Raw genomic sequence first — 23,815 nt, 5'->3', positions numbered from 1 at the left:
GGTTTCATCTGCAGACAGCTGAAGGACTTTACTAATTTAGTCAAAAAGCACCATGCATCCATGCTGGTTTGTGCATTGAGTTTCTATCAAGTTACAACGTACTCCTTTCAGAAACGAAGTTATTGCAGCTATCCAACCAAAAATACAATATCAGCTCTCAAACAACCTCTATTTGATATTTATGCTTGGGCCACTGTAACTTGCTTATCCTAAATTCTGGTTTAATGAAAACCGCTAAGAACTCCCCAGATACAGCTGACAAAGTGATGAGCAACACCTCCCTCCACAACAGTAACAAACAATTTTGCTAATCTGGGAGCATCAAGGGATGTCTTTTAATACCAGTATTTGAACAGCATTAAAGGCCAAGGTCTTTCTCAAACGTCTTCCCTAAGTCAGGAGCTGCAGGATTCATACCCTTCCTGCTCACAGAGGGTGTCTGTGTGTCATATGGGCAGGTCGTATATTTGAAAAGCCACGGTCCCTTTTGTTCTTACATAATGAAATTTGTTTCTTTAGACAAATTAAAACAAGTTCTCCATAGAATTTGAACAGGACTGGAGACAATTTCAGGAAAAGCACAGCATTCATGTTGGGTGTAGAAAGGGCGCAGTGTGTAAAGCAGCCATCTGCAGTACTTTATCTCCTCATCACATCTATAAACCTACAGAATGTATTTTAGAAAATAATTGTTTGAGAAAGGGTTACACCTCAGGAAACTCAGTGGTGTTACTCAAAGACCCAGGTTTTTTTTCCAGAGTGGATTTTGTGCAGAAATCCTGTTGTTTTGCACAAGAAAGGGCACATTGGCGAAAAAACACAAAAACCTCCTAACAATACCCAAGCGTTTAGTCTTTAAAAAGGTAAAGGGGAGAGAGTCTTAGTTCCTGCTGGTTAGTTGTCCTCACTGTGCCAGGCCTCAGCTGACCCAAGCTCATGGCTACATGTGAACGCTGCCGAGCCTTGCTGTAAGGGCAGCCACAGGGATCAACACACCCTGTGTGTTGAGACAGTGCTGGGGCCATATTGTCCTTCCCAACACAGATAACCTGGGGGTCTCTAGTGGGAAGTTTTCCAGTCACATGGATTTCTCCTCTGAAAAAGTGCACCCAACAGAAACAATCTCTGGGAAATAATTGTGGAATTTATTTTATTGAAGTCACTTTAATCTTAATATCAAAACAACCTGATGGAGTAAAAAAGTGATAATAAATTCAAAACACAGCTGTTTTTGCCTTCACAAAAACTCATTATTTTCATCTTTCTTTGCCTTAATTCAGGGCAAAATAGAAGGTCAACATCTATGAATTTCTTCAAGGAAAGAAACTCCTTTCGCAGACCTCTCTTAATGCCGTCACGTTTCCAAAGCTACAGGTTAAGTGAAGTTCAGCGACCTCTGTAATCAGAAGGTATAACTTACAGAAGATGTGACTACTCCACACTGCATCTGTAAATGCAGAACCTGATTTCTCTTTGCCATAAAGACAAGTGCCATTTCGTGTCTCTTCTCACCCGTAAAAATAGCTACGTTCTCTCAGCCCCACATAGGCAGCAGTCAGTCTTCACCCCAAACCTCATGCAAAGGTGGAGGCACTGTCCCTTTGGGTCTGGAGAGGTACGACTCCAAAATGCCCCTCACCAGTGTGCACCAGCTCTGTCACTGTAGCCAGGTTTCCTGGCTTGGCCCTAATAACGTGGACAAAGCAACTACACAAGCCACTTTCTCACAGTGCAAAAATACTTGCCATAATATATGTAGAAAGTTGCAAAGTCAAGAGCACAAAAGAGATAAGACTTGAACATGATGCAACCTCCAGTCAAGAAAGCTCTGGCTTGCCAGCAACATGGAGAGTGCACACCAATACGCACTCCCTGCTTCTCCCACTGTCTCTGAGCACAGCGCCAGGTGTGGAAAGAAGAAAAAAGGTGGGGAAAAAGTGGTTATTTGGGGAAGCACAGCTTGCATTTTGCCTAGGGTCCTCCGGCAGCGTGCGCTGTTCACAGAGAGCAGCTTTGCCAGGAGACAGCCGAGCCAGCTCCTAAACACTGCTTTTCATTTCAAAAGCACCCCCCACCAGTCAGGACAGCTGTACAGTTAATTTTTCCACATGAATCATTCTCACGTACATGTTTACAATGCTGCCTTGCAGTCGGAGGCAAGTAACTACACGCGATTTCCTACTGTCTCACTGAGGCTGGTACGGGTGAAGAGAGCTCCTACTGCATCCGACGCAGGCGAGGGACACTGAACCCAACTGGTGAACTGAAGCGCCCCAAGGCTGGACCACTTTAAGCCTTGGTTGTGGAGGATGGTATCTTAAACTGCTTCCAAAAGGAAAGACCCCACTCAGCATAGAAATCTGACATACAGCATCTCTGGGCTTCATCCAGTCGTGAAAGACAGGTGCAACCAGCCTGGGCATTTCTGCCCTTGCAATATTCAGCCAACGTGCTCACAGCCAGGATTGAAACCTTACCTACAAAGGGCATTTTTTGGCCCTTTCTGGCCTTTGAGAAAGGACCATCTCACAGTGCCTCTACTGTCGGGACAGCGCTGGTGGAGGCAGGAACATCTTTCTGCTCTCCTCCATCTTGCAGTGATGCAGATTGAGGGACTGACCCTTGGATAGAGGTCTCACAGTCTGTGGCTGGTAGAACTGGAGGCAAAAGCAGCCTTTCACTTCCAAAATTAGATCTGCCTGCAACACCATCAAGCATTATGGCTCTTGAAAAAAGGGTGGAGGTGTGGTGACACACCTCCTCTACCCATGCAGAGACATAGTATCTTGTTTTTTCCACACAGAAATGGCAAACACAGGACAGATCCATTAATTCCTATTCTTTTAAACCATCCTGAAGACCAGAATAGAGCCCTACCCTTGTTTTGAAGGACAAATGTACCATCTCCACAAGCACTTGCTCCAAGTTGCAGCCGTCTGGCAATGCACACCTTGCATGGGAATCACCCCGCTCGGGTGGGCTCCTGTTGTGGTTTCTGTTAGCAGCACGTGGACAACACCCACAAATAATCCCCTTCAAACAGTACTAAGGTTACCAAGGCAAAGATTTCAAAAGAAACACAATGCCAGAATTATGACTGGCCTGTACGGGCTTAAACCACTCAAAACCAGTAGTTTTTAATTACATCACCCCTTGGTGATTACATCCCAGCAAGGATGTGCCACCACCTCCATCCTCTGCCCCAGCTTTTGCCCCCCGGGCGCAGAAGGATTAGGCAATGCCATTCAGCTCCTGCTGCTCCCCATGTCCAGCCACAGCAGTGCTGTCCCTCTGGGCCATCCCATGTTTCCATCTTCTGTGTTCAACCTCAGCCTGCTTCCCCCTCCTCACCCGGGCAAGGAGAAAATAATTACCTCTTACAACCAGTTTACTACACAGACAGACTATGTTCCCTCGCCCTTATCTTGCTCCCCGAGACAGTGAGCACATCTCCATAGAGCTCAGCCTGAGGCAGATTCAGGGCTTGGAAAATGCCAGGTCAGACATGGAGAGCTATAAACAGCAGTGAAGTCCAGGGTAGAGGCAGGTGACTCCCACCTAAGTCAGGCAATATCAAGTTTAGTTACTTCTTATATGAAACAAAAAATGTGGGAAGGAAATTAATTTGTTTGACCAAACTTTGTCATTTTGCAGTTGGTTTGAGAGCACCAAATTGGATTTAAAATGCTGTTATGAGAAAGGTTAAAAAATATATATATATTTGAGTAGATGTAGCCATAAGGGCGATTTTATTTTTCCTTGGGCCAGCTCACTCCCTCCTCAGAGTCAATGTCAGAGTCAGGATCAAAACAGTGCTTTTAAGCTTTAACAAGGATATTGATTTGAAAAGTCCCTTCTATTCATGTGAGCAGGGAGCGGGGGTGACTGGGGAAGGAGCCCCATGGGTTGTGGCCAGAGCTTTGTTTGAGGGTGTAAACCTTCACGGGGCTCAGAGAGCCAGTGCTGGCATGGGGAAGGTGCATGCTGCAGCCAGCCTGGGCAGCAGTCTCATCTCTCCCAGCAAGGATAGATACTAGTGTTTCCAAACAACTCACCACCTAATTTGTACTTATGCAAAAGCGCCGTCCCATAACACAAATCATCAAGCAATTAACATGCAACACTTCAGTGAGACTCTCCATTGCTTGTTGTTGAACTATCTTCAATGCCATTAATGAGAGCTAATTAAATCAATCAAATCCCCACCATACTCAAACATGACTGCAGCTACTGAACTTGTATCAGATCAGGAACGTTTTCTCAGGCACTGTAAATATCAAGATGCACATCCATCATGCTGTCCTTCCAGCATACATCTGTTCTCACGGCTGCGTGTTTCATTTATCACATGTTGTCACCATCCCTACCCCCAATACTTCTAGGTAATTAATTCTTCCCTGTGTGCCTCAAGTGCATCTTACTGAATTATCTCTATCTTAATATCTCTCCACAAGCTCTCCTTATAGGGGAGCAGCAACGCTCAGCCTCATCCCCTAAATTATGTGACTGTGACCATAACCTCTCTGTTTCTGAGTTATTAAAACCTCAAACCACCTCCACACACTTGGCTGTTTTTCAGGTGAAGCAATGGAGGTGTTGACTCCCTTCTCCCCCCTCCCAGGGCTTTGCAGGAGATTTGCAGCACAATGCGACAAAACAAACTTTTCTGAGAAGTGTTTCCAGGAAAACCCTTTCAGTGGGTAATTGCTGTGGACCTTCAAAATGCTTTTTATAATTGATGAGTATTCAAATAACAGATTTATCTCAACATTTGCAGTATTAGGCAATGGCATTTCTGCTATACCACCAGCACGTGTGCCTACTGCTCCGTTACCATGAACATGCAGGGGGATGATAGTCCTTCTCTAAACAGGAGCATCGTCTCTCATTATAACATTTGGTCTCTGTTTATGTTTGTGCTCTGTCTGGCTAACTCTCCTTTTTATTTACAAATCAGCTATATTAATGTGCTTGAATTTCAACACTGGTTATTTCACAGATAAATCAGTTGGCAAAAGGAAAATCCACCCTAACAGAAAGCAGCACAAGTTCTGACACCATATATATATAATTTGCCATTACTCAATAGTAGACTTCAAAGTAGTGGGTTTTTTACTTCACCAACATACCTGGTGGCATTTTCATGTTTTAATTATAAAAATACCAAATCGCAGGTCAGAGAGGGAACAGCCAACTAACGCAACGTTAATTTCTTGTGCACTCCTTGGCCGTGGAAGTGCAGCCCCTGCCCTGCCACCATGGAGAAGAGAGACGGGGCGAAGTTCCTGCACATGTCCTGGATGCAAGGACACAGGGGAAACAGGCAGGAGCCCACGTGTGGAAAGAGGGTCCTTGTGAAGAGCCACACCAAGAACCCAGAGGGAGCTGCAAAAAAATCCTAACCCAAAACACCAAACGAAAGCAATTAGAAAGCGAGCACCTCGTTAGAGCTAGCAGCAGCAAGTCACAAGCCAGAATTTAATGCACTTTATTCTGAGCGTGTTTCGCAAGGGGCATAATTGCCTAGATGAATTTACTGTCATTTTTGTCCTGGCTCTGCAGCCATGCAAGGAATAACAGGTGCATAACTCTAGTGCCTTGATTTCTCTGAACCTGGCACCCTGGGGAAAAAGCAGAGAAATGCTTCAAATAAACTGCCTAATGCTAGCGTGAGACAGACTCAGGCTGAACGGGGATGAACAGGGGATCAGTTCTTATCCCTCTGTGTAAAAGGCTTTCACAGCCTCATCTGAAGACTGCCAAAGACACTAGGAATAATAATTTGGGTCACTGTTATTAATTATTAGAGAGGCATGTAAGGTCCCAGCAGATATTAATGCTGGGAGGTCCCTTTTCACCCATCATCCAGCCATAGAAGGACTCAAGAGGTGAAATCAAGGCTTTCTGATGGCAGAAGAGATGACAGCATATCATTAGGCATCACTATACACAAAAGCAAGCAGCATTTTCAGTCTCTGTGACCTCTCTGGGTACAAAGAACCAGAGTTTCTTTCCTTCCTTCCTCCAAACCCAATTTCTTCTACCACCGAGAGAAGAAAGTTAAAGGTGGTGCAGAAGTAGAGCAGGTACCTGCTTTAGCATTGCTACCCACAGAGCAGCAGCTAACTCTGCACTAGGGAAACGTTCAGAAGAGCTGATCATGAAATAGCAAAACCTCAAAGAAAAGGTGGAAGAAAAAACATATTTGCAATATTCTGTTATTCCAATTTTTGCATTTTGTCGACATCCTCCTCCCAATATCTAAACATTGTATTTTTTGCCAGACACCCATTTTCTATCGTGAAAGTCATACAGGAGAAAAAAAAAATCTCCCCCCTTGCAGTGATTATCACAGAGACACAGCATCCAAAAATCAAGTCATACATGGTGCTACTTCTCACAGACAAACTTCAGTCCTGAACCTCACCACGTTAGCAAGCTTGTCAAGCCCTAATACAAGTTCCCCCTACATCTTTGTGTCCTGCTGCAGCAATTTTAAGACCATGGTGGACTTGTTTCTCAAATAAATACACTTGACTGCACGGGTCTCTCCAACTTCAGAGAGGGTCAATGAAATTCTTTCCTTTGAGGAAAGGGTCTGACGAAGTTCTTGTTTTAATCCACTTAATATCATTTAGTTTAGTAAATTCATGTGACTAAAAGCATTCTGTCAGTTAAAGGCATTCCATCAGGCGCATACACATAATTCTGGTGACAAAGTGATTTTTGTCAACAAAACACGGCTTGGCACACATACAGAAGTTTGCTTAGCAGCGAGTGAGCACACAGTAAAGGCAGGAATCAGATCCTGAAGATTATGCAGTTATAAAAAGACAAGAAGGAGAGAGAAATTATCTGTTTGGTGGCAGACCGTGGGAAGCAGTTTATATGAAAGGAGAGGGAATTTACAAGGCAACATCAGTTTCCTATGGGCTTTAGCGTTAGCATAAATCAAATCATCGACGCAGAGCCACGGTCATACTGCATGGGTGTTTCATTTCCTACTCTGCTTTTGATCCTACAGTCAGTAGATCTGTTTAATGTGTTAATTGCAAACTCCTCTGGTCTTTATCCAACATTTCTTCTGTTTATTGGTGTGTCTGGCATCAGAAACATGCAAATAAGGCAACTGAATTATTTTGCCTTTTGCATATCATCGCACCTTCATCTAGTCTGCTTTGAAAAAGCACCAGTGGCTGAACCTCAGCCCCAAGTCTGCAAACCCATGGATGCTGCTAACACACAAGTAAAATCCCGCTCAGCCCGGTGCACGGAGTCCAACAGTCATGGGAGGACTATTGCAGCCCCCCCCCTCCAGGCTGGATCCCCAAGGCACCGGGTGCTGCCTCTGCACAGGGAAGGACAAACCAGGCAGCCGCACCGCACGCAGGGCAGGAGCACAGCACTCCTGGCTCCTGACTTCCCCAAGGCAGCATTGGGCAGTTCGGGCTCCCACCCTGAAGTGCAACCACTGAAGGGATTGATTTACTCTTCTGATCAACTTTAACGAGGTGCTTTGTTAAGTCAGAGCCTAAATCACACCCTAAGACTGGAGAAGCCATTGATACCACCTCGGGGTACTTGAATGACACCGTCTTTGAAGGGGGGAAGACCAGAATCTGTGCCAATATTAGTATTTGCAATCATCTAACAGAAAACCTGCCTACTACAATATTTCACTGGCTTGGTGCATGGCAGTTCTCACTAACACATTGATAAATGGACGGGTTTTAGGTATAGGAGGCAACAGGTGACACATTTGGAGGAGGCAAAGAGCAAGAATCACGGGCTGAAGGTCTGTGGCCACGGGCAGATCAGACAGTGGGGAGCTGGGTGCTGTGTGAAGTAATGCATGAGTATAGGGAGAAGAAGAAAAAGCAGAGAGGGAAGATATAGCTGCTCGGTGCTAAGGAAGCAGAGCTGCAAGGGGCAACACCTGTGGGAGCAAGGAAAAGAGTTTCCTACAGTGAAAACGGAGCACACGCAAAGACAAACACACAAGAAGGAGTGAAGTTAACAGGAGAGAACAGAGCTATTAAACATCATCTGTCCTTGGAAGATGCTGGCAGGCAGAGGAAGGAGGAAATCTCAGAGCATCTTTATTTATTTGGTGGAAGTGTTTCTGACTTCCCAGATGTGCGAGAGCTAGAGTAGGAACCCCCAGCTGGGGAGAGGCCGTGCAGCGCATGCTGGTATTTGCACACCCGAGTTAAAGCAAAGCAGCTTGTCCTGAGCCTCCAGGGTGGTATGGAAATGTTTCTCTTTTCTGCTCCCAGAGGTCAACAGAGCAGCTAGGGAAAGGCTTCCAGCATGCTCAGAAGCAAGAGCAACACCCTTCAGTAGGTCTCAAAATCTTGTTTATGATGTGAAAGGACACTAAGGTTTCTACAGTAATTAGGAACTGAGTTTTGCCTGCCTCCTGCTGCCAAACAGCTTGCTGTGCCCCCCAGCACTTGCTATTTTCTTCTACGCCTTACAGCACCATACAGCAGTTTTTAGAGTTGCCAACATCTCCAGCAAACCCTCGCTTTAGTTCCTGTGTTAGGTTCTTCACTGCTGTAGTAATTGTGAAGCCTGTGAGCGGTACTTACAGTTGGGGGTTTGCAAGGGGAGCTGAAGTGCTCCGATAGGAGAAGCTTAACCAAAAAGCCCCGGTTTTCACACTGGTACATTTGGAGATGGCAGCAGGTTTTACATACCTAGGTAATTATCGTCCAGGAGAGAAATTAAATTAGTCTCATCCTTCTCCCTCCGTGGTGGCACTTGAGCTGAAGCGGTAATAACAAAAAGTCTCACAAACTAGCCTCTGGCCACCGGGGTCATTTGTCTGCTATCTATCTGCAGTGTGATTTAATGGGGTGGAAAAGCAGGTACAGGAGGGACGTTTTGTCCCTCTAGGTTAGGGGAGCCCTTGCTGAAGTCTCACCTCACACTTACGGGCTCCGCTGGCCCTATCCTGCTTCCACCACACCACCGTTGTGGGTCCCCAGCTCAGGCCCTGTGCATGCATTTTACCTCCCGGTGCCCTGAGCCAGCACTGCTCACGAGAGAGGAAAGTCCCCAGGACTCGTGAGAAGTGGAAACTGTTCAATTCTGTGCCCAGTGGCTGAACCTGAAAGTCTGCAGGTTTAATCTTAGTCTGCCACAAAACGGGAAGAGGTTTCACAACCATCAGGCAATTTTTGCAGACTCTCACGCCCAAGCGTTTGCCTTGGAAAAAGGGTTTGCTCTTACTCCGCTTGCTGATATTTGCATTCTCTACACCAATAAATAAAAGCTGAAGCCCCACCACAAAACACTTCTAAATTTATGACTATTGTCATCAACAGGAACTGCAAAATGAAAACCCAAGACCCTCCCCGCTCTGTCAGTTTTGCCATCCACAAGCCCAGCTCTGCCTAAATCATGCAAAAGCCATAAAAAGGACCCGCACACACCACACCATAAATCCCAGCTGTCCTGTCTCCCCAGCTTAACACAGAGTGATAAAGATGCCTCAGAGTTTATATGGCTGCCAGTGCTCACCCCTTGCTGATTGTATACATAAATAAAACCACAATGATCTCATTTGAGTCCCTTAACCAACAAAAGCGAGTCCTCAGAGCCCCAGCAAGTCTAGCTGGAGTGACTCAGAGTGATTTTTGATTGAAGCTGACTATTAGCAGATACAATTAAGATGCCGTTTCAGTTTAAAGATGAATTGGCCATGCAGTGACAAATTGTGAATGCTTATTGCTGCCACGCTGAGGCAGGTAATCAGGGAATGAAGTTGTAATTGTGGCATCTCTTGTTTTTCTTCTGCTGGAGCGCAGAACGCGAGATTCAATTTAACAAACAATTTGCCACACGGCTCGTCCCTGCTGGGTGGGAAAGCAAAGCTCGCTGGCAAGGCTCCCTTTGAGTTTTGCTCCTTTTTAAACCTGTTATAAGCAAAACTGGTACTTGCTTTAACCTTTGCACTGATGCAGAAAGGAAGAGGAGAAACTCGGGAGCATCGCTGGTGGTGTTTAGAGAGCATCTCGGGCTTCATCCAGAGATGATAAAAAACCCTACACACAATGGAAAGCATCATCATTCTTTTGATGCCTTTTGGGTCTTTGAAATCTTCTCTGTAGAAACCAGAGGGCAGCTGTGCCAGCACACTGGAGAGCAAACGTGGATCGGTGCAAGTGGGGAGAGATTTATATATGCTGAGAGTTGCTCTCCTTCTGCATGAGGTTCAAACTGGAGACCCTGGTGATCTTTAAGCCAAATGTCCTTCTTCCCTGCAAAGGGAGGGAAGGATGCTCTGAGGAAGAAGTTACATATGGATTTAGCAGCTCCTCAGCAGCCTGCCTCTGTCCTGCTGCAAGGGAAGGAGTGCAGAGACACAAGGCAGGTCTTGAAATGCTGTGTTGCCTGCACTGAGGAAACAAGTGTGAGCTCCATTGCTATAGTCTGGTTATTACAGTGGCTTTGCTTCCTTGGATGTGTTTCTGAAGGAAGCGCTCTGCAAGGGAAGTAATCTTGTTATGGTGAATCACTAGAAATATAGTAATTTTAATGGGTATTTTACTTTCAACAGTTCCACATCTGTTCAGTGCTAAATTAGAAGCCACAAAAAAACCCCATATTTCAATTTTCTATCAGCAAGACTAAGTCCTGAGAAGCATTAAATCCACATACACACTCTGCATCCTGCTGCTGTTGATGCTTCCTGAGTCTTCTCTTGCTTTTCTCTGGTTAGCTGTCTCAGGGCCTGAGGGGCTGGCATTTAAAGGACTCCAGCAAGATGTTAGTGCCAGAGATTTCCTGGACCATACTCACAGAGCAGAGCTTTCTTGGCTTCGTCTGCCTCTGTTTAAGCTCTGTCCTTGCATGTAACCACTGCTTCCAACTCTCTAGTCCAGACTCAGCTCCTCCAACAAGGCCAAGTCCATGGACGAGTTACAGCCAGCCCTTACACATCCTTCCTGCTTCACTGCCGCTAGTGATCCATAATCAACAAAGTCACTTAAATTTATTTAAAACCCCAAATCTCAAGAATTTTATTCTGTTTCTTTAAGGCTAAACATGTGCTTACATGTTTTGGGATCTCAGAGCCAACCAAGACCAGTTGATCTTGTTACTTCTTCAGGTTGTAGGCATTGGCACCACTTTTTCGGCCAAAAAAAGGACAAAGAAAATTGTCCTCTAGTTGCTAGTCTGATTGAGCTCAGAAAAGGAGGACATCAGCTGTCACAGAGAAGTCCCTCTTTTTATTATGTAAGTGGGTCCACTTCCCCTCCCCACAAACATACAGGAATCAGAGAACATCAAAGAGCACAGTGGAACATTTAGTGGTTGGTAACTAGAGAGGCTCCAACAGAAACCTTAAAAAAAAAAAAAGAGAGAACAAGAAAGTGTCTTCTTTTTCTGAAGTGCTGATCGTGGTCTTCAGAGAAGACATTTTCTTGCCTGCAAGCATGAAACAGGGCTCAACATCAGTTGGATCCAGCTCTTTGCTCCTTATCAGCCTCGGAAAAGCCCCAAGGAGGGTTTCCAGGAAGCCAGCAGCAAAATTTGATGGGACTTTAGGCAGGTGCAACTCAAAGTGGAGAGAAGCTCATCTAATTAGATTAAAGGCTACTGTTTAGGATGGAGGCAGGCTGTCATTGCTGAGAGCTGTGTGCTCTGGCAATGAGAGAAGCACAAACATACTTCATTTGTACGTCAGCAGTGCCGGATACTTGAGGCAAGATGAGAGTGTTTTTCTTTAAAGGGAATGAGCTGCATATTGGTGAATGCTCCTCTCCAGCACCTCCCCACCACCAGCCAGGCTGGCTTTGTTACAGAGCTTTCCCTTGCTCAAATATCTTGCAGGAGACTAAGCACCACCTGAGACCTGATATCCATTAAAGGGATATCATTCTGAGGCACGATGATGCCTTTTTATCAACCCTTATTAAATAACCATCATTGCACCACGAGGTTTAGTTTGTTGCTCTGTTGTCACAGGGCAGATGCAGATACCCTCCACTGGAATGGCACAACACACTACAGAAAAACAAGACTAAATTTACTCTTAAGTAGCTCTCTCACCTCTCCCAGATGGATAACCTTATTCTTTCAGACAAAGAAATTATTCACAGGTTTCCATTTAAAGCAGCAGAGAATGAACAGCAAAGCAGTTTTTGTACCCATCCCAGTGCACATATCAAATGTAAAGCTTTTGGGCTAGTCAAATGAGTTTTAGATGTGCTGATTTCAGTATGAAGGCTGCACCTTGAGGTAGCTCCAAGCCCTGAGCACAAGGGATACTGCAGGAGGAGCTGCTGGAGCTATTTAGCAGCTGGACAAGGAAAGGAACGGTAGATGCTTAGTTTGTAATCCCTGCCTGCCCCTTGACAGCAGGACCTGCTCCCTGGCCCTGGGTTGGGAACTGTGAGTTTAGGTCACTGGGGAGAAAGGAGACAGATGTGGCAATTCATAATGTCTCCTTCAGGCTGCCCCAGGCATCTAATGCAGGTACAGATTACAAGAAAAAAAGGTATATGTGTCCCAGAAGGTACCTATCTTTGATGCCCCAAGCTGGCTAGAGACAGACACTGCAAATATCTTTCCCTTCTGACTCAAGCGGGTTGTGTTAACTGCTCTGCTGTACAGCTGGGCAGGGAAATCAGGCAGAGAAAGGTCAAATGCCTCACCTTGCAAATGCTTGCATGAATGCTTAATCTCTCTCCTGTGAGCAGTCTCACCAGCTTCAATACAACTGTAGATATTTTATAAAGAAGAAGAAAGATCTCTAACCTGCTGTCTGCCTCCAAGGGGATCGGGAGGGATGAAGGACAGAGACCCCAGTCCCCAACCTGAGGCAAACCCACAGTTCACAGCAGCTTTCTGCAATATAACTCCAGTACCAAGCCTGACTTAAACATCATCACCACAACGATTTTAGTTACACAAGGTCCTGTCAGAGCTGAGCCCCTCTGGTTTTAACGCACAGAAGTGTACACTCATGTTTTCTAGCAAACCGCTCCTGTTATCTCAGGCCCCAGACACAGCAGTTAACGCTCTCTGATCCAATAAACCATCCGCTTTACTACCACGAAGGGAAAGATGCTAAAAAAAAAACACAAAACAAAACAAACAAAAAAACAAAACAACAAAACAAAACACCAAAACAACCACACAATAAAAACCACCAAAAAACTTACCTCCTCCTGGCTTGCTCCCTGCAGCACAGTGGGTCTCCAGGCTCTGCCAAGATGCCACACCCCAGCCCACCACCTGAGGCCACTTGAGTCTCCTAACGAGGCAGATTGGGCAGCCCTGAGTCCGTCCTCAGCTCCACCTCTCCCCAGCCTTGGCCAGCTGCTGGGTGATTTGGGAGCCCCTCCTCATCATCAGTGAGTGGGAGCAAACACTTGTGCAGCCTCAAAAGGGAACACCCCAAATCAGCCATCCTTTCTAAAAACAGTAGGTGACCTCTCTAAGTATGCATCTACCTGTGCTGCCCCTTCAAGACACATGGGGTCACGGGGGGACCCCCAGGGCTGAGCCTCCAAAAGGCTGGTGAGAATCACTAAAAATGAAATTTTGTGTCCTGGTTGGAGCTGAGGAAAAGCACTTCTTAAGTCAAGCTGCTCAAGTTCCTCGTGTCATGGAAACATGGGCCCTGCTGAACCATAATTTGCTGGTTTTATCTTCTTGGGGCAGGGGACAAAGTTATGCAGAAAATGTTATCTCAAAACATCTTATATTTGGAAACAAATACATATGTTACTGCACTAAATTAACTCAGCTAAGGAGATGGAAATTAGACCATTTAAAAGCAGAGAGCTCTCCCATATTGTTTCAGCAGAATCATCTTTTTTACATAGCCAGGCAAGGGGCTCATTTGGGGGGAAAACAAACACATCTTTTATGATTATGGCCATTCAAAGCTGTTTCTTGCACTCTAAATTGTCTAACATGAAGGCTCAATGGTGTCCTCAGATGATGATTTAATTAAAAACTCCTCCTTTCTTCAGGTTGAGATCTGCAAAAGCGCTCTGAATAGCTGATGGATGGTTTGCCATTACCTTGCCTGCTTTCTTTTTAATATTTTTTTCAGAATTTTAATTGCTGCCATTTGAGGATTATTGATTAACTGTAATTGCTCCTTTTCTCAGGCATCTCCCTAGTTATCTCCAGCTATGCGGTCTATGCAAAAGACGAAAGCAGAGTGCTTCAGAACTGTAATGGTTTTCATTGTCTGTTAATTAAATGCAGATAGCTTGATTACCTACGTGTTTGACTCCTGTGCCTGGACCCTGCGTTGGCCTGAACTTGAAAGCAGATCAGCCTGCAAATTCTTTTTCCTTAAAGAAAGCACAGTAAAAGCACCAAAAAACCTTTTTATAATCCAGTTACTATTAGAAAGAAACTAGAACAATGAACTCTTTACAGCACAGGAAACTCCTGCGTGCAAAGAGAAATTCCCCTCTGCCTTCCAGGCTGAGCAAAGGGAGCAAGTTCCTCCTCCTGCCTGTTTCTTTGCATTTCAGGTACATTTAAGAGTTCACATGTTTCAAAATACAGGGTCAAATATGCTATTGCACAGGGAGCATCAACTGCAACAGGCATGAAGCTGCTTTTCGCTGCAGGTTTAAGATGATGGTTTAATTTTAGTCTGAGGATTATGATCTCAGAATAAAGCATTATTGGGAGGCAGCAAATGATCCTGTTAGAGTTGAACTGACAAGCCTGGGGTACCTAAGCATATAGATAGTGTGATTAAGCAAAAAACCCACCCTGCATCATTAATTCCAGAGCAATTATTTTTAGAGGCTAATCATCAGCTAAGCAAGAGTTCATTAACAGAATTTGTCTAGAAGTAAGCTTGAGATAGTGAGCAGCTGCCCACAGACTTAAATAACAAAAATTATGAAATGTATTAGTAGAAATTTAAGAAATTATTTCTTTTAATATTTTGCCCAGGAATGCTTGTGTCCTGACACTGACCTGCAGCCCGGTGGGGAAGCCAACACCACACTCAGCTCTGCCCTGGCCCCACCACTGCAACCAGATACCACGGTGCCATGGTAAATCCCTCTCATCCACAGACCGCCTGAGCGTCCCACAGCTCTAGGAAAATCGGAGACAAAAAGTTGCAGCAGTCGGAGGTTGCAGAATCTTTGACGCCTGAACCCCACGATGGGCTCCCCAGCCTGGCAAACCTTTCCATGGTATAACCAGGCAGGCAGATCGCTTGTAAAGGATACTGCTGGAAATGTAAATTAAAGTGTAGCAGGCAGCAAGGAGACATGTGAAGGGAATAATGGATATCCGATCCGGCTTGAAAAGACAGCTTGGGTAGGTGGCTAATTGGGAGCCTAGGGAACAGCTTCCCAGGCTGCACGCAGCAAGCAGCTCCTGGAGAGGAGCTACAGGTTTTCTGCATGAAGAAGCTGACTGTTAAATCGAGTATGGTATTGATGGTAAATGCATTTCATCACCAAATTATTAAAAAAAATATACAGTAGAGAAAAAGAAAAACAAAGTATGTGTCAAGCTTTTTGTGCCTTTTCTCTTTTCTAGGGAAAATATTCTTCCAGTACACAGGGAGAGACAGCACAGGTGGGAATGTTTTAACTTAAATAAATGTCAGCAGGCTGAAGCAATTCCTTCTCCTATGTTTTGTTCAACGAAAAAGAAATTAAATACCAAGACTTATTTAGTAAAAATGATGGTCAGGACAATGTTTTTGTTTCCTACCAATGTGATTTTTCTTTTTTGGATACACATGAACAATTCTTGTAGTTCTGCATTTTGAAGAAGCAGCATTTAGTCTGTATAAAAAGATAAAGATTCATCAGTCATTTACTGGAGTGACGTTCATTATTAAATCTGTGCTCTGCAGTGAGCAGTGGACACTCTTCAGGCACATGCTGGGAACTTCAGCTGCCTTTACCCTTGAGTTCTTTAGTCCCACAAAGCAAGACTGACATCAAAACAAGGGAAAAAAGATCATGAAAGGAATCAAGAGGTTCCTCTGCATACAGAAGACAACGTAAAGAGTTGGACCATCCAGTCAACACAAGTCATGTGTGCATTTAAGGACTACAGGAATTTAAAGAATTAAGAGGGGAGAGGTCCCACTTCTTTTGACGATAAAGCAACTTTTGGAAAGTTGTAAGAGAGCAAACGTGGCACAGAAATAGAGGGGAGAAGAGCAAGGCTGGAAGGAAGCAATAAAGGTTTTCACAGGCAGATGCCACCCTGAAGGCTACCATAAATGTTATTCCTGTCCAATTGTAGGAAGTTGCTTGCAGTGCTTTGGCAAGTCCTCTTTATTCTTGTCATCAGAATACGTTTCAATGGATTTTTTTTTATGTGATTCAAGGACATTAGTAGTGGAATTTTTTTCAAAAGCACCTTATTTTAATAAAACATTTCCATTAAACTCAAAATTTTGGCCTGAACCCTGCTCCTTTGGAAGACAATGGCATTTTTTACTTTCGGCTTCAGTCAGACCAGAGTTGCACTGATGGTGAAGTGGACGGACAGCGTATAGGTGTATTGTGGACATCCGTGTATTGACAGCAGGGAAGATAAAAATCACTCCTGTAACAGCCATTAGGAACTTAGGGGAGCCTGAGCTGGACCAACAACCAGGGACAGGAAGGTGCTTATTCACATTATCTCGATGTGCTCAAATGAGGGGCCAGATACAAACGTAAGAAGAATGATACAGAGTACTTACACTGGAAAGCTGACTGTATTAGGCAGGTATCTGTATTTCATGTATGAATTTAGATGATGTGAATACCCATCTGAGTGTGAAACCTGTCCCTGATGTTATGCAGTTAAGGCAAGGGCATGCATTTGACCATCTGACTAAGCAATTTGAAGGCATATTCACTGCTGACAGACGTAATATGTCAAACCTTGACTTGTTTCACCAATATCATGGGGAAAAAAGCACGTTGTGCGAAGGGAGAGCCAGCAGACTGCAGCCACTAGGTGGGATAACAGCCTAGCAGGCAACGTGGCTGGGAGAGAACTGCAACCCAGAGCCTGCACCCAGCCTCTGGGCAGCATCACTAACAAGGGATGGGCAAGTAAACGTGTTAAACCTGCCACAGCCTTGGTCAGGGAGCAGATTTAGAAGACTACAAAATCTCTTTAAATATTCATAAATGTTCACTGTAATTGCTCAGTTCCCATTCAAGTGTTTTTACAACTTGACCACTTCATAGTTCTATAATTGAACTTGCCACATTTGCGAACATCCTAACAGGGCTGTTTCAGAGCTCTTGCAGAAACTGTAACACTATAGTAAAGGAAATGGGCAACACTCTTGAAATCAAAGGGTCTGGCTTAATTTGCATCAGAAGGAATCTGACCTGGAGATTTTTGTGCTATGTTTTATGGAGTAAGGAAAAAAAAAGTGATAGTTCCACTTTAATATTTACAACACATCTTTCATGCATCTTTAATGGCATTGTTTATAAAAAATGCATTAACAGTTCTGTTTTGCTTCAGGCAGGGGAATCCTTTACAGGATTTGGATCTTAATGATGATGTTCCACCTCTGCTCCGTGAATTAATGCATCTGGGAGAGGAACACCAAAGCAAAGATGTAAGACTGGGAGCTTGGCCTTTGCACATGAATATTCTTAAGGAGAAAGCAAGAGCTTTTTCTCCTTACAGCTCAAAGCAACTCAGAAAGCTCCCAGAGCAAGACAGAAGACAACCACTAAGTAGGAACATAGAGAGAAAATAAGGCTTAATAATTAACACCATCATCCCACCCACCAGTTTGTGTATGTGTCTGGTTTTCTTCTCTCCGGTTTCTGTATATGGAATTGTTGCATTTCCTTCATTTCTGTTTGTATGAGTGTGCCTCTTAAAAGCAGGTAGGGATTGGGTTGTCCCAAACCCACCTGCAGCCCAAATGCTCGATTATCATCACATCTAGTCTCTCCCAGGAGCCAATATGACACTGCAAACCTTGCTTCCATTGACTGGTTTCCATACAAAATCCATATGGGCAAAGAGATTCTCAATACGAAAAGGGAATAAGCTTGCATGTGACCTTGTCAGGTAAGAGAAAGCAATGTCTGCAGGTTAACAATTTAGTAATAAACTGGGCATATATGTAATATATGTTTGTATATACATAGTATTCCGAAAACGGCAAAGATGCTCATTTGGCAGAAGGCTGAAAGCGCCTCCTGTGTGAGTTAAAGATCAGGAATCTGTAATACTTAAGAAAATGTAGGGCTGAAATATTAATGAATCCCAGGCAAATCCCAAACAAGAGGGACAACACCAGGACTAGCAAGTTTCTTCCACCCACAATCCTCTTCCACAAAAGCAGTCTGAGGCTATAGGGTTGCTTAAGTCAGGCTGGTGTAAATAGATCAGTCTCACAACTAAATTAAGGATGAAAAGTATATTTGGGCATCATAGCACTGATTTCTCTCCCAATGAGAGCTTCAGTTGCCTTTGAAACCATAATAGAAAAGATTATGGAGCAACATGGAAAGAATATTCTGCGTGATCCAATTTACCCTTCAATGTGCAGAAGAAAGAATTTGATTTTGTAGCCTTTTCAAAAGGATTTAGAATTACAAAACTAAATCAGAATTATCACTATGTATGAAGTGATAAAGATGAGAGATACCCTACTGATCCTGGATTGCCAATGTCCTAGCCAGAAAATAACCACACATTAACAATTTTCAGCCTAAAAAGCCACAACAAGCAGAACTGTAACAGGAAGGAATCATCATAAGATTTCAGAAACTGCTACTGGCACTGGCTGCTGTAATTTCTCTCTTGTAACAATTAAGCATTACAAAGGAGCTTGGGAAGTCCCTTACACTGTGACAAGTCAGGCTCTGCTAAAAATAACATCCAGCAAGGAAAAGAAAGGTAACTTTTTTTTTTATGGTGCCAGTTTTACAAATAGGGCATCACTGGAAATACATTCTATGCCACTCTTTAAAAAGTCCTTTGCCGCCCTCCGCCCAGTTTCAGCTGAAAATCCACCCTGTCCAGTGTGCTGCCAGACACCATGAATGGGCTCCATGTCTCCAGATTCATGTAGGCTTGTAATTAAAAGAAATGCTGCAGTTGTTGCTGAGCAATGGGCACAACTCAGTCTCTCTATGCCTCCTCCCAGCACCTCCTCCTCAGCACCACTTCTGTTCCTCCTTCCACCTCATTTTCTTAAGAGATTGATTCAAGGTGCTCAGGATAAAAGCTCAAGATTTCTTTGGTTTTAGGAGATCTAACAGCAAAGCGGGGCAGCAAGACCCTTTGACACGCTGAGAAGTGACTTGTAGGTCTCCGAGGAAATCAGCCTCTGACGTGAGACCTGAGCCCTCGTTTTTTGGCATCACGCTTCCACTGCGAGTGTATCTGTTCTTCCATGGGCACAGAAAGATATGTCAGTCACACAGCTAAAGGACAGAGGAGAGCTATGGGAATGAGAACCCTCTAGAGTGACACGGTTTTATGCTGTTTCTTTAATTTTTTGTCTGGCAAGTGAAATATATTTCACCAGAAGGTGGGAAAGGACTTGGAACAAAATTGATCTTGGCTGAGCAAACATTTGACAACGTTCTGTGGGAAACAACCATCTGTCTTGGGAGATATCAACTCCAGGAGATACTGATGGCACTAAAAATATCTGCTTTAGTCCACAGTCCCAAGGCATTCAGTGTTCAAGCGTGGAGAGCCTCAATTCTTCAGCAGTAAACCTTTTTATTTATTTTTATTTTTGGAGTGTTGACTTACCAGGTGTGCAGCAAAAGGCTCTGGTTTGTTCAAGATGCAGCCGCACATGTTTTGGCACCCAGGCAGAGTGGAAACTACAGAGGAGCTGCAGAGAGATAATTAATATGGATTAAATGGAAAAAGGGCTTTGTGCTCTGCTTCACAAGTACAGACCGTACACAGAGATGGATGTCTCTATCTCAAAAGAGCTTCCTGGAGCAGTTTGGCAGGCTGGTTTCTTCTGACATACATGAGAGGAGAGGGGGGAAAAAAAAAATAATCTTTGAAAGAAACTTTAAAAACGTACCATTAATTCAAAACAGCTCTTTACTCCTCACTGACAAGGAGGTTAATGTGTTTACTGAAACTGAGAAGCAGCCCCCATCCCACAAATCATTAAGATTTAGGCCATTTCACCTTCCATGTGTGGATAAAAATCAAGATAATTCACAGTTTTTCCAAGGAGATGTGAAGATGGGGCAGCCTAAATTCACTGACAGATGTTCTGCACTGAAGCTGGCACATCCACTTTCATACCTGTGATTTGCTGGTCTCCTGCTGTCCAGGCAGGTGCTTTTCCATGGGCCTGTGCAGTAAGTAATAGTTATTTTTACCACAAACTGGAGGTCTTGCTACCAGGACATATTCCTCTTTGTAAAAGGCAATCTCTTGGCCCTCAGAGGTCTCTGTGGGATAATAGAGACAAGAGGATTACAGGTGAAAGCCTTGACCTGTTGTCCCATACCTGATGCAGTGTCTCTCGCTCTCTCCATCTGTGATCGGTGCAAACTCCCTGCCAGAGCTACACCAACATCCACATCTTGTCACAAAGAGCTTCAGCAAGAACAAGATATTAACTCGTTCCATAGGAACAATTTGCATTTTGTTCTTTTGAGCCCTAGTCCATCATATTTCCATTTCCTGCGATATTAGGGTTTTATTTTTCTCATTTTCCTGTGGTTTTCCCCTTTTGGGGAGGTTTTTTTTGGGTGTGTTTGAGATGGGTTTATGGTTGTTGCCCAGGAAAGCCAATAACAAGTGCCATGCACTCATGCCGAGAGTAAGAACAAACGATGCTTCCTGCTGACGTCCCCCTGCCACTAGCAACTGTCCACCAGTGAACCCCAGAGCTGGATGCGCTTTCTCCATGTTTAGTCTCTGCTAAAGAGGACTTCTTTTCTGTGGCCAGCATGACAATCCCATGGGAACCCACGCTGCTTACCTTGCAGAAGGAGGACTCTTTAGCATAGCCAAATGATCAAAAGGTAGGGACATGAAAAGAGGCAGGCTTACCAGAGCATAAATTTTTGGCATGATGAAGGCAGCTAAGATAAGCTAGGACTGGCAATCATACTTGAATAATAATAATTAAAAAAAAAAAATCAATGCATGTTGAAGGCTTATGGCTGAGTCTTCCTCAAAAGCTGACTCAGATGATATAAAAAAAGAGCAAGAAATAATATTAAAACCATTCAGATACTGCAGTGATGGAGGAGAAAGATGCAATGACTGCTTCATCCAGATATACTCAGGTGGATAAAGAAAAGGGGGTGTCCTAGCAGTACAGGATGCTTCACAGGACAGATTATACAGAAAAGGAGAATTCCCACTTCTGGAATAGTTGAGGAAAAAAAAAATGCAAAAATGCTTTAGAAAACTGTAGTTTCTGAGTCCTGGAACAGTGAATACTACATGTGTGGGGGGAAAGGGAGTAGGGATTTGTTTACTGGGCAACTGGAGCAGACCAGAGCACCCTGGGGAGCCATGGAGATACTGGATCACAGCTAGGAAAGAAGTGAAAACACCTGGAAGAGAAGGGCAAGCAGGAGAAGGGATTTCTCCCTGCACATACAGTGAGGGAAGGAGCTGAGATAGACAGCTCATAGAATGCACACTTTAATGATTTTTTTTTAGTTGGGTTTGTTTGCATGACAGCTCTGAAACAGGATAAAGTACAGAGAAGGGCAATGCTGCATAATGTGGATGAGAAAAAGGGACTGTTCAGCTTTTTCATTTAAATGCATGAAAATCTCTGTGAGGTCTGTGCGTGTGGGGTGGAGGAGGGCATGAATTTAAAAAAAAATTATGCTGAAGTAAACGATGATTCTGGTGAGAGAACAGACTCAATCTGAAGGCTCATAAGCACTGCTGAAATTATGAACTCTTCTAATAGTCCCAGGCTGTGTTTCTGGATGCTGAGTGGGGTACTGAATCAACAAATACATCAACAAGACAGAATTTAACACCAGAAAGCCCTCTGTAGCTCTTCAGAAATGTACTGCTGTGGTCACAGAGACCTGGCTGCAGGGATGGGATGGATGCTACTGATGCAGTATGGACCTGCCTATCCACAGGGAACTCCTGAACCCACTGAGGCAGGTGGCCATGGGTGGTGACATGCCAAACTGTCTCTGTAAGAGTCACTGCACACACCCTGCTGATCCTCTCTGCCTCCTGCATCACACTATTTTCCTGGCTCCAGCTCTGCAAGGAAAGGATGTAGCCCTGCAACTTGGCCTTGTGGGGACAGAGAGGAATGGAAAAGCCAATAGATTCAGTACCAGACATACCCATGGAGGGGACAGGCACCCCAGAGTGAAGGGACTTGCAGGTTTGGTGGTGGGAACAAAGAGCACATGCTTTGCTTCCTGCTTAGCGGTGGCACAAAAATCTCAATCTGTCACACATCACCAGGGACGTCTGCCACTCGCGCTCTGGCTGCCTTCCTCCATGCTTCATTGAACAGGGGCCATCTGTGTGCTAAGGCGACCTTTAAGGGTCACAAATAGGAAGAAAACACTTGAGAGACACTGGACTGCTGCTCAAGGCCAGAAGATATTGGTGGCACCTTACCAACGGGAGATCTTGCTGGCTTTGTATCATCTTTCCCAAATGTCCAAACCCAAACAGGTTCCCTTTTACCATCTGAGGGAAGATCATCATATCTCACCAAGCACAGGCTGGCCTGAAAACGAAGGAAATGAAAATCAGGCTGTTATAAATAATAACCAATGACTCCAGATCAAGCCCCTTATCCCCAGACCTCCAAACCCCAAATCTAGATGAAGCCAATTAATTTAAAGAACCACACATGGTCACTAGTAATACATACATTTCAGTTGTCCTGTGCAAGCCAAAGCATTTCTGCCACATCATCAAATACGTTATACCTGTGCACTCTTTATTCAGCAAATCCATAAGACTGATCATGACATGTACACGATCAAATCACTGAAAATAGTCAGCCTCAGTGGTTTTAACCCATATAAGGGGAGAACATGCATTTCAAGTTGAGTGCCAAGAGGCTGGCAGTGCTTTCATGACAGGTCTGAAAAATCAGGTTCTGGTTGTGGACGGAGGTGTGGGATTGAGGTCCCTGGACTTCAAGTCTGCTCAGTGACAGCACGAGGATGTGCCTTTCAATATCACATTAAAAGAGTTGGAACCAGAGCACGTGCTGGAAGTCTTTTATCCCATGGAAGCATTGCTGCCCAGCGTTGTCCCTCAAAATTATCCTGCCAACAGAGCATGGACTGGAGGTTTAGTGATGGAGAACTACGGATCTGCATGGGACCATTGTACAGGAACCAAAGCAAAGACAAGTTAAATTTGGGCAAAAGACTTCATACTCTGTGTGCACATGCAAGAAGGCAGCTAAGTTCATACAAAGCCTTCTGATGTTGCAACTGCTGGGTTTGAGGCTCCCAGTATTTTAATACTTACCACCTTGCCTCTTTCGCTACCATGAAGAATTACAATGACTGAGCATTGCTTGTGTAACTCCATGCTATGCATTTGCTGCTGATCAGTGAATTTAATCCTGCTGGAAATGCAGAGGTGGGCTACAAAGGATGAACTGTTCACCATCTGTGTTTAAGTTCCTTTGTGCCTGCTAAAGGGCTTTGCCTAAAATCAGCGACAACCTTCCCGCTCCCATGCCTAATTGTCATAAATGTGTGAAAACAGAACACAGCATAGTTAGCAATTATCCCTTCATTATGCCAATGTGTTCCTGATAGCATAATCATGATCAGAAGACACGTGCTTCTCCTCTTTCCGTTTCCTGTTTGCAAATTTAGTTTATTTT

Source organism: Nyctibius grandis, chromosome 1, assembly GCF_013368605.1.
Source record: "Nyctibius grandis isolate bNycGra1 chromosome 1, bNycGra1.pri, whole genome shotgun sequence".
Lineage (NCBI taxonomy): Eukaryota > Metazoa > Chordata > Aves > Nyctibiiformes > Nyctibiidae > Nyctibius > Nyctibius grandis.
The sequence above is the reverse complement of the archived record's forward strand: the minus strand, read 5'-3'. Positions refer to the sequence as shown.